Source organism: Eptesicus fuscus, chromosome 4, assembly GCF_027574615.1.
Source record: "Eptesicus fuscus isolate TK198812 chromosome 4, DD_ASM_mEF_20220401, whole genome shotgun sequence".
NCBI classification, from domain to species: Eukaryota; Metazoa; Chordata; class Mammalia; order Chiroptera; family Vespertilionidae; genus Eptesicus; species Eptesicus fuscus.
Genome location: NC_072476.1, coordinates 31368410 through 31388631, shown reverse-complemented (window position 1 = coordinate 31388631; position 20222 = coordinate 31368410). Strand labels below are relative to the sequence as shown.

Here is a 20222-nt window from a genome sequence, read left to right as displayed (position 1 = left end):
AGAATGGTCTTTCCTAGAGAAGAGGGAGTAGGTTGATTCTATGTTTCTCTGGAGTGGAGCACTGAGGCAGAATGGTGGAAATGGCACAGCGGGACACACACTTAAGAAAGAACTTTCTGACAGCTTGGGTTGTCCATCCATGGAATGAGCTGCTTTGATCCATACTGGGCTTCCGGGTATGTACAAGCAGAGGCCATCTGGTGACTTGATGAGAATGTTGAAGAGCATCGGGTTGAAGGTGGAACTAGATACCTTTTAAGATCTTTTGGGATCTTCAGTTCTAAGACTCTATAAACAAACACAAATGCATATGGAGGGTTGATACACTTACCAGAGGGTTGAGGGTAATCTCATTTGGTTTGGCAGAATGAGTTGTGATGACTGCACATATCCTACAGCCAAAGGCTGTGAAGTCGAATGCAGGGAGCACCCAGAGGTCTCCTGTCTCTTAATTTTGTCTGTCTCTCTGATTTTGCTTTCCTCTCTTCATTTTTTTCCAGTTATGCCTCCAGAAAACCCAAAGACCTTCCTTAAACTCATGGGGGTGGAGAACTGGAATGAAAAAAACAGAGCCTCCTTCAGCAGGAGGGCATGGGGATGGGGCACCATGGGACTGTGAGATCATTTTTATCCTATCTGCTTTGCCCTTGGTCCACAAAGAGACTTCCGGCCTCAAATGAGCTACCCAGAGACACCTCTGTTTACAGTGCTGCTGGGCATCCTCCTCCTGTGTGGAGAGTGCCTGGTTTTCCACATGCCAGACTCTGAGGCTGGGGCGCAGGTGACTTCTCAGGGAGCACCCACACCAGTGTGGACATTTCTAGCTCAAATCTGTCAGCAAATGCTGTCATCTCTACCTGCAACCTATTCCTCACCCAGCAGCCTGGGTACTTTATTAAAAAGTAAATTAGAGCCCGGTTGGCGTGGCTCAGTGGTTGAGTGTAGACCTATGAACCAGGAGGTCATGGTTAGATTCCTGGTCAGGGCACATGCCTGCGTTATGAGCTTGATCCCCAGTGTGGGGCATGCAGGAGGCAGCCTATTAATTATTCTCTGTCATCATTGATATTTCCCTCTCTAGAACCAATAAAATATATTTTTAAAAAAGAATGCTTATTTTTAAAAAGTACATTAGAAGGTACTCTTGTTACAATTTAGAATTAATAGAACACCCCAAATGTCCAATTCCTTGCTAACCTTCTTCAGCTCATCTTCTACCACTCTACACGCCCTGTGGGAGACGGAATAATGACCCCACCCCCAAAGATGTCCATGTCCTAATCCCCAGAACCTCTGTGTAGCAAAAAGGGACTTTGCAGATGTGATTAAATTAGAAATCTTGAAATGGGAAGATTATCCTGGATCATTTGAGTGGGCCCAATGGAATCCTGAGTGTCCATTTAAGGAGACAAGGAAGATCAGAGGGAGAGAAGGTGATATGATAGAAGCAGAGGTTGGAGCTATTGGAGCTATGTGCTTTGAAGATGGAGGCAGGGGCCATGAGCCAAAGAATGAGGCAACCATGAGAAGCTGGAAAAGGCAAGGAATCTGATTTTCCCCTAGCAGGGGTGGGGAACCTTTTTTCTGCTAAGGGCCATTTGGATATTTCTAACATCATTTGTTGGCCATACAAAATTATCAACTTAAAAACTAGCCTGCTATATTTGGTCAAACAATTAACTCGCCCCTAATGCCTTTGCAGGGCCGGGCCAAATAATTTTGTGGGCCTTATACGGCCCAAGGGCTGGATGCTCCTACCCCTGCCCTAGAGCTCCAGAAGGAACAGGCCTGCTGACACCTAGGTCTTAGCCCATTCTGGACTTCTGACCCCAGAACCAAAAGATTATAAAGTTGTTTTTCCCCCCAGTCCTTTTTATTATAGTAAAATACATATAACATTTACCATTCTAACCAGTTTAAGTGTGCAGTTAAGTGCTATTAAGTACATTAATTTTGTGCAACTAGCGCCACCACCCATCTCTATAATTTTTCATCTTGTGAAACTGGAACTCTATGCCCATTGAACAATAACTTCCAATTCCATACTCCCTCAGCCCCTGGAAACTTCCATTCTACTTTCTGTCCATAGAGATTTTGACTAGGTACCTCATATAAGAAGAATCATGCAACATTTGTCTTTCTGTGACTGGCTTATTTCACGTAGCATAATGTCCTCAAGGCTCATCTATGTTGTAGCATGTGTCAGAATGTCCTTCCTTTTTAAGGCTGTGTAATTTTTCATTGTATGGATATATTACATTTTGTTTATCCATTCATCTATCAATGGATACTTGGGTTGCTTCTACCCCTTGGCTATTGTGCATAATGCTGCTTAGAACATAGGGGTACAAATATCCCTTTAAGACTTAGTTTTCAGAGGAACCAAGATGGCGGCAAAGTTAAACAACTAAACTGCGCCGCGCACAACAATTTAAAAAATACAACTAAAAGACAAAGCATCTACCACCCAGAACCATGGGAAAGCTGGCTGAATGGTAGATTTACAACTAAGAAGGAAAAAGAAAGAACAAACGCGGAAGGGCTGAGGTACGGAAGCGCGTGAATCGGGCTGGTGGCGGGCAACGGGGCGTGCGGCTTTTTTTCCAACCCGAAGGGAGATAAGCTCCCGATCACTCTGAAATCCAGTTTCTGGGGACGCGCGGGAGACCCAGACACCTACGGGGAGAAGCTGGACTCTCGGCCATCGTGTCGGAAAGTGAGAGTGACTTTCTTGCAGAGGTGTGCCCAGCAATCAGTGTTTACTGCGCTGGAGCATGGGACGCAGGGACTTGGAAACGCGGAAAGGCAGAAAAGGCAAAAAAAGCAGACTAGCAGCCATTGCTGTTTGCCACGCCCTAGCCTAGTGATGCCCTGAGACCCGCCCCATTCTGAGACCCACCCCACCCTAAGACCCGCCCTGCACATTCTACAAACCCACCCAGGCTCCCAACAGCAGCTTTTGCATATAAATGGCCTGCCCTGTGGCAGCTTAACCAAATAAACTGCAGCTCCAGTCAGACTGCTCCAAAACCACCCAAGCTAAGAGGAGAAAACTGCAGTTTTTGCTGTAACTCCTGCTGAGTGGCCTCAGACAGTAGCTGACCTGCACCCCATTGGAGATCCAGAAACGAGGGCATCTAGTGGTCGGTGTGAGACGACACCAGATTTCAACCACTCGCATAAGGGACGCAGTCAAGAGGCAGACTCAGTGAGCACCAAAGCCCTACTGGAACAAGTTCCAGCCCATAAACGTGTCTCCAGCACAGCAATTCTTCCTTTATAGACACAGCGGGTCCTCACAGCCAATTGGCCTGGAGGTCAATTCCTCCCAGTGACACCAACAACAATCAAGACTTAACTACAACAAGGCTGTACACACAGTCTAAAAAGGGGTGCACCAAGAGCATCCACCTCAGGTAACTGGGAGGCTGACCCGTTGAACCAATAGGACACAAAGCTACCCTACCAACTCAGGGAAGCAGCGAAAATGAGGAGGCAAGGAAACAGATCCCAAACAAAAGAAATGGAGGAGAATAAACGACTGGACATAGAGTTCAAAACCACAGTTATAAGGTTTTTCAAGAATTTCATGGAAAAAGCCGATAAACTTAATGAGACCCTCGAGGATATGAAAAAGGTCCAACTAGAAATGAAACATACACTGACTGAAATAAAAAATATTATACAGAGACCCAGCAGCAGACTAGAGGAACGCAAGAATCAAGTCAAAGATTTGGAATACAAAGAGGCAAAGGACACGCCTCCAGAAAAGCAAGAAGAGAAGAGAATTCAGAAAGTAGAAGATAGTGTAAGAAGCCTCTGGGACAACTTCAAGCGTACCAGCATCCGAATTTTTGGGGTGCCAGAAGAAGAGAGAGAGAAAGACGCTAAAAACCTATTTGAAGAAATAATGACCAAAAACTTCCCCCACTTGGTAAAAGAAATAGACTTACAAGTACAGGAAGCGCACAGAACCCCAAACAAGAGGAATCCAAAGAGGACTACACCAAGACACATCATAATTAAAATGCCAAGGGCAAAAGACAAAGAGAGAATCTTACAAGCAGCAACAGAAAAACAGTTAGTTACTTACAAGGGAGCACCCATACGATTATCAGCTGATTTCTCAACAGAAACTATGCAGGCCAGACGGGAATGGCAAGGAATATTCAAAGTGATGAATAGCAAGAACCTACAACCAAGACTACTCTACCCAGCAAAGTTATCATTCAGAATTGAAGGGCAGATAAAGAGCTTCACAGATAAGAAAAAGCTAAAGGAATTCATCACCACCAAACCAGTATTACATGAAATGCTGAAAGGTATTATTTAAAAGGAGGAAAAAGAAGAAAAAAGTAAAGATAAAAATTATGAACAACAAATACATACCTATCAACAAGTGAATCTAAAAGTCAAGTGAATTAAAAATCTGAAGAACAGAATAGACTGGTGAACATAATAGAATCAGGGGCATAGAATGGGAGTGGATTGATAATTCTCAGGGGGAAGGGGGTGTCTGTGTGGGGGGTACGGGAGAGACTGGACAAAATCATACACCTATGGATAAGGACAGCGAGGGGGGGGAGGTAAGGGCAGAGGGAAGGGTGGAAACTGGGTGGAGGGAAGATATTGGGGGGGGGGAAGGGGAAGGAGAAACAATTGTAATAATCTGAACAATAAAGATTTATTTTTTTTTAAAAAAAGACTTACTTTTCAATTCTTTTGGGTATATATCCAGAAGTGAAATTGCTGGATCATATGATATTTCTATTTTTAATATTTGAACAGCTGTACCATTTTACATTCTCACAACAATGCACAATTCCAATTTCTCTATATCCTTATCAACACATTATTTTTTTTCATAGTAGACATCCTAATGGGTGTGAAATGATAATTTGTGGGGTTTTTTAAAATATGTTTTTATTGATTTCAGAGAGAGAGAGAGAGAGAGAGAGAGAGAGCGAGAGAGAGAGAAACATCAATGATGAGAGAGAATAATTGATCGGCTGCCTCCTGCAAGCCCCCTACTGGGGATCGAGCCTGCAACCTGGTCATGTGCCCTTGACTGGAATTGAACCCAGGACTTTTCAGTCTGCAGGCTGACGCTCTGTCCACTGAGCCAAGCCAGCTAGGGCAACTTGTGTTGTTTTAAGCCACTCAGTTTGTAGTAATTTGTTACAATAGCAATAGGAAGTGAATATATTCCCTCACTACACTGGTGTCCTTTCTGTTTTCAAACCAGCCAAAATCTTTCTCGCTTCAGGGCCTTTGAATGTGCTTTTCCTTCTGTTGAAACGTTCTCCTGGATCTTAGTGTGATGGCCTCCTTCTTGGCCATCAGGTCTCCAGCTCAGATGCTGCTTCCTCAGAAGGGCCTTCCCAGATCGCCCTCCCGTTATTTCTTCTTTCAGTGCAACTTGCCACAGTTTCATATCATCTCATATACTCGAGTCTCTGCTTATCTGATTGTCACTATTACTAAACTGAGCTCCCCAACGGCAGTGACCTGCTGTATCCTCCTCCAGCACCTAGAATAGAACCTGGCACATAGTCAGTGCTCAGAAATATTTGTTAGTCCCTCCTCTACATAGCTGGTGTCTGGAGCGCAGAAGAAAAGGCCGCAGTGGGTCAGAGGGCTTGCGGAGGTGATGAGCACCAAATGTCTCACTTTGCACCACCAAGACAGCTCTGGGATCAGTGCCAACCACCCACCCACCTTGGCCAGCCAGGGTGTCCCTGGATTTACACCCCCGAACTCCCACCTGCACCCTAGGACGAGTCTGAGGAAGGAATTCAATGCCCTGGAGGGGCGGGAGTAGGGTGAGGACTGCAATGTGGCTCCCTGTTGCTCTTCCCTCTCTTTTTTCCTGTCCGGTGAGGATGGCAGTGGTGCAAAATGGCTTTTGTTATCAGTTCCCTACTCAAGCTTCTTTTAGCGGCACTCAAACCTCAAAGCCACGTCCTCACTGCCCCCTGGTGGACAGTTCGGTGCAGGGTTCCTTGAGTCTGGTGGAGAAATGGTCCCCTCTCAAGGCAAACGCTGCCCCCTCCTGGTTGTCTCGGGAGGCTGCTCGCAGCTACATGGAAGGCTTTAATTTGGGGACAGCTGAACAGGCCCCCTTAGATCCAAAATCCTGATGGCAAACCCTCAAGGCAGTGTGACTGCAGCCTTATGTGCCATTCATTTGCCAAGCCGTCTTTTTCCAGTTCTCTTTTTCCACACTCACAGGATGGAGTACAGAGCAATAAGCCTTCTGCCTAAGCACATTATCCCCCTTCCTCCCCTATGGAAGCAATGCCCGTTCCTCCCACCTCTTCTGGCTGGCATCTGGTTTCTACAATGATCCTTTTGGGTTGTTCAAAAATTACATCTATACCTGGCCAGGTAGCTAAGTTGGAATGTTGTCCCAGTGCACCAAGATTGTGGGTTCGATCTCCAGTCAGGGCACATACAAGAAGCAACCAATGAGTGCATAAATAAGTGGAACAACAAATCTCTCTCTCTCAAATCAATTTTAAAAAAACAAAAATTATCTTCAATGTTAGTAAAATGGTTGTGTGTTTACAGGGTAGTACGATATAGCTACATGCAATATTATGCTGCAATTTAAACTTATATTTATAAACCCAAGAGAAGTGAAAAGGTATTCCCACACAAAAACTTGCACCAGGGTGTTCATAGCAGCGTTATTCATAATAGTTCCAAAGTCAAAACAACCCAAATGTCCATCAGCTTGTGAACAGATTGACAAAGGTGGTGTATACATACGAGAATGAAATGCTGAACATGATATAATATGGATGAACTTGGAAAGGTGCTAAGTGAAACAAATCCGAAAGGAGCACATATGGTATGATTCCATTTATATGAAACTAGAGGCCCGGTGCACGAAATTCGTGCATGGAGGGGGGTTGTCCCTCAGCCCAGCCTGTACCCTCTCCAATATGGGACCCCTTGAGGGATGTCTGACTGCCCATTTAGGCCCGATCCCACTGGAATCGGGCTTAAACGGGCAGTCGGACATCCCTCTCACAATCTAGGACTGCTGGCTCCCAACTGCTTGCCTGCCTGCCTGCCTGCCTGCCAGCCTGATCACCCCCTAACCACTCTGCTGCCAGCTTGTTTGCCCCCAACTTCCCTCCTCTGCCGGCCTGGTCACCCCTAATTGCCCTCTCCTGCAGGGTTGATCACCTCCAACTGCCCTCCCTTGCAGGCTTGGTCCCTCTCAACTGCCCTCCCTTGCAGGCCGGGTGCCTCCCAACTGCCCTCTCTTGCTGGCCATCTTGTGGTGGCCATCTTGTGTCCACAGGGGGGCAGGATCTTTGACCACATGGGGGCACTATATTGTGTGTTGGAGTGATGATCAATCTGCATATACTCTTTTATTAGATAGGATAGAGGCCTGGTACAGGGGTGGGGGCCAGCTGGTTTGCCCTGAAGGGTGTCCTGGATCAGGGTGGGGTTCCCTTGGGGCGTGGGGCGGCCTGAGTGAGGGGCCTGTGGTGGTTTGCTGGCCGGCCACGCCCCCTGGCAACCCAAGTGGAGGCCCTGGTATCTGGAATTTATTTTCCTTCTACAATTGAAACTTTGTAGCCTGGAGCGGAGCCAAGCCTGGGGCTCCCTCCGAGGCCGGCAGCCATTTGTGTTGGGGTTATAATTGAAACTTTGTTGCCTTAAGCGGGTGGGCCCGGCCAGGGTGTGAGGAAAGCTTTGCTTCCCCTGTTGCCGGGGGCAACCCTGGCCTGCTCTCTCAAGCTCCATTCTGCCGCCATTTCTGTTTGAATTTGTTTACCTTCTATAATTGAAACTTTGTAGCTTGACTGGAGGCTTAGGCCTGGCAAGGGCAGGTGGAAAGCTTGGCTTCCTCTGTTACCTAGGAAACCTTGCTCTCTGTGGCTGTAGCCATATTGGTTTGGGTTAATTTGCATGCTCACTCTGATTGGATGGTGGGCGTGGCTTGTGGGTGTGTCAGAGGTATGGTCAATTTGCATATTTGTCTATTATTAGGTAGGATGTCTACAGTAGGCAAATCCGTGGAGACAGAACATATATTAGTGGTTTCCACAGGCTGGAGGAAAAGGGGAATAGGGAATGAGTGCTAACAGGTATGGTATCTTTTTATTGGGGTGATAAAAATGTTTTACAGTAGTGGTGAGGGTTGCGTATACTGAATATACTGAAAGCTGTAGAACTGTACACTTAAAATAGTGAATTTTATGGTATGTGAATTATATCTCAATAAAAATATGTGCAAAGAAATACAAATTAAAACTAAAAACCTGGTAGAAATGTGTACCAAAAAGAATGAACTTTATTGTGCATTAGTTTAAAAATAAATTTTAAATATGAAGAAATTTCAAGTATCTTGAGGGTGACCCTACATCTGAATCAAATTTGTACTTCCCAGAAGTCTAGTACATTGCCTTGTGCTTAGCAGTGGTGTACTAAAGTCAATGATAATGAAATCAAAATTATTTCCTTCGGGCAAGCATTAGCACCTTTACAGTAATTACTCTTCCATTTCCATGGCTCAGTGCTGACAAGAGGTTCCTATTTCTTGGTGACTGACAAGTTACAGTGAGTACACATTGACCTGGAAAGTCACTTTCTGTGGCGTTGCCAGCTGCCAACCTAGGTCAGTGTGCACTCTGCCTTCCAGAACAAAAAGACACCTCAGTCTGACTGGACAGACTGCCTTCCACCCATAATTTCTCTTCGGTACATTCTGACCCAACTTCCCCTGCCTCTTCCCTGGAGTTTGTAAACATGTGTGTACACACACACACACTGGATTATGACATGAGCAAGAAATAACCTTTTATTGGGTTAAGCCTCTTAACATTTGCAGGTTTATCTTTCTCAGCAAGGCCCTGGAGCAAACAGATGGCATACATACTCAAAATGGGGCCCTTGAGGGGAACTTAATTAAAGGGACTATTTATAAAGGTGTGGGTGAGGTAGAGATGGTGCAGTACCCCAGGGCTGGGGATGGCTGAAGCCATTACATCTCCTAGGCCTGAAGGGGAAAGGAGAGGGCATTGTTCCTGAGCCTGATGAGAGTATCTGTATCAATAGAGGGAAGAGCCACCTTGCTGGTACCTTCCATTGGTCAACTTCCCCTGAAGCTAAGAGCTGGGGAGCTCCTGGTGGGTAAAGGTCAGCCTCCTCTACAGAGAAGAATGTAGAAGGGTGGAGAGTGTCTGAAGGATGTAAAATATCCTGTCCACCCTATTAGAGCTGCCACTGCTATTACCCTAAATTATACTGCAACCAAGAGTCAAACCTCCTTTACAGGAATTTATTCTCTACAGTTTGTGGGTGGGGTTGGGTAGGGGCAGTGAGGAGGGGCTGGAGGGGAGGGATGCATCAGCTTTGAATCAGAATGCCTGAATTTAAAGTGATAATAAGATTAACTTCCCAGCTGTGGGAACCCCTTTCATGTCCCGCAGGGTTCAGGGTTCAGGTTCAGGGTTTGGGTTCTGGAGAAGGCCGCACACAAATGAGAGAGACTAGAAAAATATTAATTTGGGAAATGGAGGCCAGGCAGAAGCCCAACTCTAGTGGGAGGACTCCGCTTTGCTCTGGCCTTGCCATCCCTTTTATTCAGGTTTGGGATACACTCATTGCCTTTAGGCAGGCAATTCCAGTAACAGGCAGATTATCTTATCAGTAAGGATCTACATGATTCTTTGGTGGGGAAGTTGCTTCAGCTACCATTGTTTCAATTAGATAGGGAGTGGTTGGCTCTGACCTTTCAGAGCTTCAAGGTTGACCAGCCTTCCAGGTTCCTTGTCCACACCTTTCTAATTAGTGAGACAATGATCGGTTTCTGGCACCCAGCCCTGACTGGTTTGGCTCAGTGGATAGAGCGTCGGCCTTCGGACTGAAGGGTCCTGGGTTCAATTCCGGTCAAGGGCATGTACCTTTGTTGCGGGCACATCCCCAGTAGGAGGTGTGCAGGAGGCAGCTGATTGATGTTTCTAACTATCTCCCTTCCTCTCTGTAAAAAATCAATAATATATATATATATATAAAAAGATTTACTTCCCAAATCTGTGAAAAGGAACAAATAAGCTAATATGTGTGGAAGTTTTATAAAGTACTATACTATACAAAAATAACTTTCTGTAATACACCCCACTAGGAACCCTCTCCAGGATCATAGGCTAACCCGGACTCTCCATTCCTGAAGACTTACAGCTGTCCCACACAAGGGATTAATTTACAAGTATTGAATTTTCCTCTCTGATTTCATGAAATTATTTTTTCAAATCTTACCCTAAACCTCTGACACCAGTGTCTTTATTATCACCAAACTGTTGTGGGGTTGAACCCTGGAGTCAAAAATAAGACCACCGGAGGCTGCTAGTTGATTAAAAAAAAAAAGCAGGCAAGGATTTATTGAACTGGCCAGGACGGCCACGAGGGCACCACACGCAGGTGGCCACCCTCACGACCGCGCCATCCCAGGTGTAGGCAGTCCTTTTAAAGGTCCAAACCACAAGAATTTTAGACATTGGAATGCGGACCTCCCTTGTGAAAGCAGATTGTACAAAAAGCAGAACTGAGCAGGGTTAATAATCTCTAAAGGTAGTCAACTCCTGGAGCCCCTGAGTCAGTGGGAATCAGTCTCCCGTGGTTCTGATCCACAGGCTCAGGAAAATGACCTTTGTGATGTGGGATGGATTAATGTGAGTTTCCAGGTCTCAATCTGGGGGCTGAGGTAGCTACCCTATTGTTTAAGCAAGTAAGTGTGTGCAGACGTCAAAATAGCAGGGTTAAAGTTTAAACAGCAGTTTTTACCTGAGATGAATGTATGAATGTTCTCAAAGCCTTATTTCAAAACTCTCCTCTTAAACACACACACACACACACACACACACACACACACACCCCTTTCTGTTATGGGACATTTTTTAAAATATATTTTTATTGATTTCAGAGATAACGCCAGTGGTCTTGATCTGGCACCTAGAAGGATTTAGGAATCTGAGAAGGCGCTGTGCATAAATTAAATAAGAGTCAAGAGACGAAACATAATTTTGAAAGGCATTATGGGGAGTCAGAAAAGACTTAGCTAAAAGGAACTAAGTTCTTGTTGTCTCAGGACTCCTTGCTTTTTATTAACACAATTTGTCCTAAGGCAAGGTGGAGATATACACATCAAAGGCCAGGGTTTCCTACACAAATCCATTGTCAGGTTGGCTGTTCAGGTGTTTGGCCAGGAGGAGACAATAACATGTAGATTAAGATGCCCTGAGCTGTCTGGCAGCAAGCAATCATCCTTTTCAGGTTTGGGGAAATGCCTTTCAGCCATCCCAGATGATTCAGCCCTGCTGATGTGCTGGAATTGGCTCTGGCACAGAAAGGGAGAGGGAGAGATAGAAACCAATGATGAGAGAAAATCCTGGATGGGCTGCCTCCTGCATGCCCCACACTGGGATCAAGTACACAACCCGGACAAGTGCCCTGACCAGGAATCAAACCGTGACCTTCTCCCTGTTCACAGATTGAAGCTCAACCACTGAGCGATGCCAGCCGGGCTGTTAAGGAACATTTTAAACAGATATGTAAATCAAGAGAATAGTGAAACCCAAGTACCCATCACCAGCTTTAATAATTACTATTTTAAAAAAAATATGTCTTCATTTCTTTCAGAGAGCAGAAGGAGGAGGGAGAGAGGAATAGAAACATCAGTGATGAGAGAGAATAATTGATCTGCTGCCTCCTGTATGCTCCCTACTGAGGATCGAACCCACAAGCCCAGCATGTGCCCCCACTGGGAATTAAACCATGACCTCCTGATTCATGGGTCCACATTCAGCCACTGAGCAATGGCTTTAATAATTATTAATGCCTGGCCAATCTTGTTTCCTATACAACTCACCCACTTCTCTCCTATATTATTATTTTCTTTTTTAAACAAATTGAGGTAAAAGTCACATAACATAAAATTAAGCATTTTAAAGCATACAATTCAGCAACATTTAGTACATTCACAATGTTGTGCAACCACCACCTCTGTCTAGTTTCAAAACATTTTCATCTCCCCAAAGTAAAACTGTACACACATTAAGCAGTCACTCCCTTCCCCAGCCCCTGGCAACCACTAATCTGCTTGCTGTCTCTATGGATTTAGTTTTCTGGATATTTCATAGAAGATGTGACATTTTGAGTCTGCTTTCACTTAGCACAATATTTTCAAGGTTCATCCATGTCATTGCTTCATATAATTCATTTCCCCAATATATTGCAATTTTTTAATCTAGTCTTCTGTTGATGGACATTTGGATTGTTTACACATTTTTGCTATTATAAATAACTAGAGGCCCGGTGCACGAAATTCGTGCACGGAGGGGGGTTGTCCCTCAGCCCAGCCTGTACCCTCTCCAATCTGGGACCCCTGGAGGGATGTCCAACTGCCCTCTCACAATCCAGGACTGCTGGCTCCCAACTGCTTGCCTGCCTGCATTCCTGATTGTCCCTAACCACTTCTGCCTGCCAGCCTGATCACCCCCTAACCACTCCACTGCCAGCTTGTTTGCCCCCAACTTCCCTCCTCTGCCAGCCTGGTCACCCCTAACTGCCCTCTCCTGCTGGCCATCTTGTGGTGGCCATCTTGTGTCCACATGGGGGCAGGATCTTTGACCACATGGGGGTAGCTATATTGTGTGTTGCAGTGATGATCAATCTGCATATTACTCTTTTATTAGATAGGATAGAGGCCTGGTACAGGGGTGGGGACCAGCTGGTTTGCCCAGAAGGGTGTTCCTGATCAGGGTGGGGTTCCCTTGGGGCGTGGGGCGGCCTAAGCGAGGGGCCTGTGGTGGTTTGCAGCCTGGCTACGCCCCCTGGCAACCCAAGTGGAGGCCCTGGTATCTGGAATTTATTTTCCTTCTACAATTGAAACTTTGTAGCCTGGAGCGGAGCCAAGCCTGGGGCTCCCTCCGAGGCCGGCAGCCATTTCTGTTGGGGTTATAATTGAAACTTTGTTGCCTTAAGCGGGTGGGCCCGGCCAGGGTGTGAGGAAAGCTTTGCTTCCCCTGTTGCCGGGGGCAACCCTGGCCTGCTCTCTCAAGCTCCATTCTGCCACCATTTCTGTTTGAATTTGTTTACCTTCTATAATTGAAACTTTGTAGCTTGAGTGGAGGCTTAGGCCTGGCAAGGGCAGGTGGAAAGCTTGGCTTCCTCTGTTACCTAGGAAACCTTGCTCTCTGTGGCTGTAGCCATCTTGGTTGGGTTAATTTGCATACTCGCTCTGATTGGATGGTGGGTGTGGCTTGTGGGCATGGCTTGTGGGTGTGTCAGAGGTATGGTCAATTTTCATATTTGTCTATTATTAGATAGGATGCTGCTATGAACATGCATGTACATGGATTACTTTAAGTGCCTGCTCTCAATTCTTTGTGGTATATTCCTAGTAGTAGAATTGCTGGGTGTTTTTAAAGGTATCCAGGATTTGTTTTAATCAGGCATACTGTCATGAAGGAAGACATTTATACTCATAGATCCCTAGAAACGGGGTACAGCATGTTACACAGGGCAACATGAGTGTAAGGTTCGAGGCGCAGGAAACGGGAGTCATGGACCAAGGCATGTTAAAGGAGGAAGTTTATTCTGCACTAACAAGTGAGATTCATTATGGAGGAGGGTAGAAAAACCAGGATTAGAGGAGAAGGAGGAGGAGAAGGACCCAGCCAGACTGCCTCGAAGTCTGGGGAGACAGCAACACGTGCAGCAGTGAACACGCCTTTTGAGAGGAGGAACAGGAAGGGGTGAGGCCCGGGGCACTCGGCAAGCACTGATTGGTGCTTCAATGTCTCGGCAATGTCCCAGCAGCAGATGCAGCTTAGGTCATACTCCGCCCACCAGTTGGGGGAAGGGAGGATCTATCAATGAGGAAGCACCAGAGTTGGTCTGGAGGCACGGGGATCTGAGGAAAGTGTGGGCAAGAGCCTTTATTAGGCTTTCTGTGGAATAAGCAAGGCATTGTACGCAGCGTTAGAATTGGCAAGGTCGCCCAAGTTGGGTGGTATCTGGCCATGGGGTGATTAGGGCAGGGGGATAGTGGCCTGGAGTGGAGAGCCCATAAAGGAGGTGGTTGGGGTGTGGGCTCTGGGTTGATTTGTTTGCATGTGAAAGGCCCACTCACAGCCCAGTGAGATGTTATTTCTAGGAATTAGCTAACCCTGGGGGCGGGGGAGGTCTCATGCGTGTCAGCAAGGCCTCAGATGTTAAATACAAAAAATAAAGACATGCTTAATTGGAGAAAGATAAATACCACATGTTCTCACTTATTTGTGGAATATAGTGAACAACATAAACCGATGAACAAAAATAGATCCAGAGACAGAGAAGCATTGAACTGACAAACCTCAGAGGGAAGGCTGGGGAGAGTAGGGTAGGGGGGGTGGGGAATAAAAGATCAACCAAAGGGCTTGTATGCATGCACATAAGCATTACCAATGAACACAGCCACTAGGGGGTGAAGGCATGTGCTGGGGGGTGGGAGTGGCCAGAGAGAGGTCAATGGAGGGAAAAACATAATATTGCAATAGCTATGTATGGGCCGGGCGGGGGGGGGGGGGGGGGGGGGCGGGGAAGGGGTACTTGAAATATTAGGGGGACCGCTCTGTAAAGCAAGCAGGTCAAACTCGTGGCCCACAATGAATATTTTTGCGGCCCAGCCAATATAATGGTATGTAAGAAAAGTTTTAATAAAAATTTTATAACTTAATTTTTACAATATCCTGTTATACATAATTATTACAACATTCAGTAATGACTGATTACTATAATTGTGTTGCATTCATTCCTCTTACGCACCTTACACACAGGCACACCATTTCTCTCCACTAATACTAGCAGTGAATATTTTAGCAGCCGATTGCCACATCATTAGTCTTGGACTGACTTCTTTGGTGTGTGCAACAGGAAATATTTCACTTCCGGAGAACAAGAAAAATAGGTTTATTTGCATTATGCTTATTAATTTGTGCAGTTACTCAGTGTCTGGTAAGTTAATGTTCAAGAAAAAATATGAATTTTTATTAAAATGTTCTATTATTTTATGTTAACGATACTCATTTATTTTAGCCCTTTGTATTCAGCATGTCTCTATCAAAATAAACCTATGTTTATTTTTTTGCAGCCCACATAAAATTAAATCTTGTTTATTTGACCCATATTAGCCTTTGAGTTTGACATGCTTGCTGTAAAGTATATGATTGTCTAACCACTATGTTTTTCACCTGAAACTAATCCTATATAATAAAGAGGTAATATGCAAATTGACTGTCACTCCAACACACAAGATGGCCGCCCCATGTGGTCAAAGATGGCTGCCCCCATGTGGACACATGATGGCCGCCACAAGATGGCCGGCAGGGGAGGGCAGTTAGGGGTGTCTGGGCCAGCAGAGGAGGCCAGTTGGGGGTGACCAGACCTGCAGGGGAGGACAGTTAGGGGTGACCAGGCCAGCAGGGGAGGGCAGTTAGGGGCGACCAGGCTGGCAAGGGAGGGAAGTTAGGGGCGACTGGGCCATCAGGGGAGGGCAGTTGGGGGTGACCAGGCCTGCAGGGGAGGACAGTTGGGGGTGACCAGGCCAGCAGGGGAGGGCAATTAGGGGTGACCAGGCCAGCAGGGGAGTGCAGTTAGGGGCAATCGGGCTGGCAGAGGAGCAGTTAGGCATCGATCAGGCTGGCAAGGGAGTGGTTAGGGGTGATCAGGCTGGCAGGCAGAAGCGGTTAAGGGCAATCAGGCAGGCAGGCAGGCGAGCAGTTGGGAGCCAACAGTCCTGGATTGTTAGAAGGATGTCCAACTGCCCGTTTAGGCCCGATCCCACCGGGATCCAGCCTAAATGGGCAGTCAGACATCCCTCGAGGGGTCCCAGATTGGAGAGGGTGCAGGCTGGGCTGAGGGACAACCCCCCCCCCCCCCCGTGCACAAATTTCATGCACCGGGCCTCTAGTACAGAATAATATTGAATGTGAACTATATTTGGGGGAAAAGATGAAAAATCATATGTTATATGTTTTTCATCATCATCATAATAAAAAAATTAAAAAGTAAAAAAAAAAACAGAGACATGCTTAACACACTGGACCATATGGTAATTCTATGTTTAACCTTTTGAGGAACTGTCAAACTGTTTTCTATAGCAGTTGCGCCATTTGCCCTTTCAATTCTCCTTTCAGTGAGGGCCTCAGCCACCAGACTTTGTGGATCAGCAGAATCTGATCCTTCCTTGGCTTCCAAGCAGGAACTATTTCTATAAGGAGAAGAACGGAACCTAGCTACAGGCAAGACAGGAAAACCAGCTGGTTAGGGCTTCCTGTCCCCTTCTGCTCTGGAACTTCTTGCTTTCTTAGGGTTCAGCTCCTCAGCCGTGGCCCATTAGAAGGACCCTTGTCCACATGCTCAGAGGCCTTCCCTCCTCCTGCACCCACCTGCTTTCAGTGAGCTTCAGGTTAGTAAATACCTTCCAACCTCCCTCTCAACCCCACTGTTTTCCCTTCTTGCATCTCCCAAAACTTAAAGACCTAGAGACCCCTATGTTTTCATCCTGGGTCCCACCCAGGGGTATGCCAAAACTCGCTTGCACTGACCTGGGAGAACATCTCTCCCCAACTCCACTTTCAGTAACATCAGGCCATAAGCTTGAAATTGGCCATGTTAGGAATATTTACACCACAGGAATTAGCAAACCCTACGAATCAGAGCTTTCCCCAGAGAGCCAGTTGTTAAATATTTACCAGCACATCACTGGTCCCATCTTACCTGTCTGTCAACCAAGACCTACTAAAGTGTTTGCTGATAACTGGTGGTCGGTATCAGCTGTTTTTATGTGGAGTTCCTGAGTCCTCTCCCCAGCAGGTCAGCCTGGCCCCAGCGGGGCAGAGCCAGCCAGGTGGTGGCAGCTATAAGTCAGGCCAGCACGGCCTGAATTGTTAAGGACAAGGGGATATGGGCAGAGCATAGTCAGTTTCTGCTACACACACACACACACACACACACACACACACACACACACACACACCTTCACACTCTCCTGGTTTCATTTAATACTTGTGGGTTTATTTCAATGTACATGGAAATCACTAAAGCTATGATTTCATGGATATTTTTGGATGAAGTCAATTTAAAAAACACACAACATTAAATGTATAATAAATTGGGTGAGGAACAGAAAGATAAAAATTATAGAGATGATAAGAGAATGAAGTTTGATTATTGGTGATGGGGTACTAGTGAAGACTTTTAGGCAGGGGGGTGACCAGGACTGGATTGCACTGTAGGACGAGCTTTCTTGTATTTGTGTGCAGAAAAATTGGAAGGAGGCAAGTTGGGAGGCAGTGTAATGGGGTTGAGAAGGAACATTCAGATCCAGGAGATGTTAAATAGGGAGAATCAACAAATTAGAGATATTATTAGATATGGAGAAGGGGACAGTGGTGCCTTCTCTGGACAGTAAGGTACAACACACTCTCCACCTTCTCTCATCATTTTCTGGAATTCAGCCACATTCTGCTGCTCACCAGATTCATGTTCTTCCCCTTGGCCTGGAGTGCTCTTGACCCCTGGTCCCCCTGGAGCTCCGGCCTGTCCTCTGATGCTTCCCTGATCTCTCACACAGAGTCTTCCCTTGCACTTCCAGAGCCCTTTGCACCTGCCAGGTGCCTGGCACCAGCAATGAGTCCCCTTCTTAACATTTATTTCAGGCCAGTCACTGTGCAAGGAACTTAATGTACAGCAGTTCCCTTTCCCCATGTAACACCACTGGGAAGCAGAGGGTTTCACCCCACTTCACAGATGACAAAACTGAGGCTGATACAGTTGGATCTGCAGCCAGGCCTAAGCCTCTAAAACCTATGATCTTAATCACTGTGATCCCGATGCCTTATTGTCCTATATTGAAGTTATTTGTTTATGTTTGTCTTTCCAGTGGACTCGGAGCCCTAACGGCCTTGAGTCTGAAATGGGCCCTTCTCTGGATTCCTGAATCTCAGGGCTGGATAGGACTTCCTCATTTGAAACTTGAATTTCCTACTCGGAGCTCTGCCAACAAGTGCTTGCATGCCCCTGCTTGGTAGGGATCTAACTGTCATCTAAATGGTCAGATCTATCTCTGGGTGGCTTCACCCACCGTGAATATCTTCCTCCTTTGAGCTTTACCTCTTGACCTCTGTTTCTGCTTCATTTGGAGCTCCTTCGCTCCCCTGGACCATACCCTCCCAGGACCATGCTTAGGGGGTGTGGTAAAGTTCATCTTGACAATAGACTTATTGTGCTCTCCCACAGAGAACAGCTGCCACCCCTGCCTCTGCATCTGTCAAGGTCTGCCAGTTGCCATGAAGCCAACTTCTCAGAAGTCTTTATGAACCTCGGGCTCCTGAATTTCCAAGCCAAACAAAGGTGAGATGTATGGGAGGCTCCCTCCTCTGCCTGGGAGGCCCCTCCCACTCTTCCTGCCACCCAAATCTGATAAGTGAAGGGAAACATTTCTACACTTGGTGTTGGGCTGTCACTTTGGAACCACCAGGGAAGTGGTTCCCAGGACCATCTCCTGTTCCCAGTCCTCTGGTGTGTGTGTTGTATGTGTTTGATAGCAAAGAGGGAGAGCACCATGGGTAGCAGAGACACCCTCAGCCTGCTCTCCTGAATCCTCTAAGCTCCCTATCCCAGTGCCCATCCATCTTTATGGTGCCCTCCTGCCATCTCCCCTGCTTTAAACCCCAGATACTACATCTCCAGCCACCTGTAGTTAGGAGGCTGGGGCAGGAATCCTGGAGGGCGCTAATGGAGCCTGAGTAAAGGTGGTGGCAGTAACTGTCAACAGGATGGGATGGACTTGAGAACTATTGAGGAAGGCCCTCAATATGCTGGAATTGACACTACACAACAGAGTAGGCCTGCCTGGTGTCACGGCAAGGGCACAAATTCTTTACCAGGAAGATGCTGGACCAGCCCTCTTGCATCGTGGCTTTGAGGTCTTGGGCAAGTCATTTAATGTCTCTGAGTCCCAGTTTCATCACCTGTGAAATAGGGATAATAAGAAGATCAAATAAGAGTTTAGAGGGGCCAAGTGAGGCTCTAAGGGAATAGTCTGGTCTGGTGGTGATTTGTCAATTCATAAAAGTCGGGTCTTGAATGGAGTCTTCATTGAAGATCAAGAACCCGCCCCCCTCTCCCCCCCCACACACACACCATCCTGGGAGGTGGTCTTTCACACCCCCATCTTACAGCAAGTGGGATGGGCTTCATAGAAGTTAAACACCTGGCCTGTCTCCATCAAGTGAACAAATAGAGGCAGAGCTCAAACCCTGGACAGTCGGCCTTTAGGGCTAGGTCCTTCCCATGGTGCTAGACCGTCAGTGTCTGGGGCTTGGGTTGAGTGGGGGCATTTGGACATGTGCAATCTCTGTGGGCCTCTAGTACCTATCTGCAAATGTCAGGATAGGTGAGACCCCCCCCCCCCTGAGGGCCTTCTTGTTCTAACATTTGGATCTCCAGACCTTTCTCTATAACCCTGTCTGCTACATACTAGAAAGCTCTGTAAGAATCCCCCATACTCTGAAGTCAACAGTCCCAAATAGCTTTCACTCAGACCTGCTTTCCCTAGTGGATTTTTCTCTTCCTTGAATGATCCCACCTGCACATACACAACCAAGTTTGAAACCTGAGTGTTATCCTGGTCACCTCCCTCTGCTTCCTCAACCAACAGGACATTAACTTCTGGCAAATTCACTTCCTGAGTAGTTCTCAAATCCATACTCTTCTTCCCACTCTTACTCCCTCCACTTCTCCGTCCTGGATTCCTATCGCAGCCTTCACACAGTCCCTCCACCCTGGTTATCCACAGCCAGAGTGATTTCTGTAAAATTCCAGAGTTGACCAAGTCACTCCCTCCCCCTTGAAAACATAACCTGTGGCTTCCAGGACCTGGCACACGCTTCTCTATGAGGTCTCCATTCCTACCCCTCAGACCTTCCTACCTCCATAGGCCTTGCTCAGCTCAGGAGTCACCTCTTCCAGGAAGTTTTCGCTGGCTTCTTCTGCTCTCCAGTGTGACACCTAACCTGTATCATAATTGCCTAACCTGTGTCATAACAGCTCAATGCGAGTTCCCAAAGGCAGGAGTGATATAAGTAATAGTACTTCTCCCTGGGCACCTAATGGGAGTGGGCAGGGAGATGAGCCTCCAGGGTTACTAAGGAGTG

General features: G+C 46.6%; 1 long non-coding RNA gene across 1 annotated transcript; it reads right to left on the bottom strand.

The window, feature by feature from the left end:
• Position 1: 1 nt before the first annotated feature.
• On the bottom strand, positions 2-18999 carry LOC114231531 (uncharacterized). Its single transcript, XR_003617494.2, has 3 exons — positions 18951-18999; positions 332-552; positions 2-288 (listed from the first exon to the last, which is right to left on the bottom strand). It is a non-coding gene; the product is annotated as an uncharacterized LOC114231531 (long non-coding RNA).
• Between the last annotated feature and the right edge of the window lie 1223 nt (positions 19000-20222).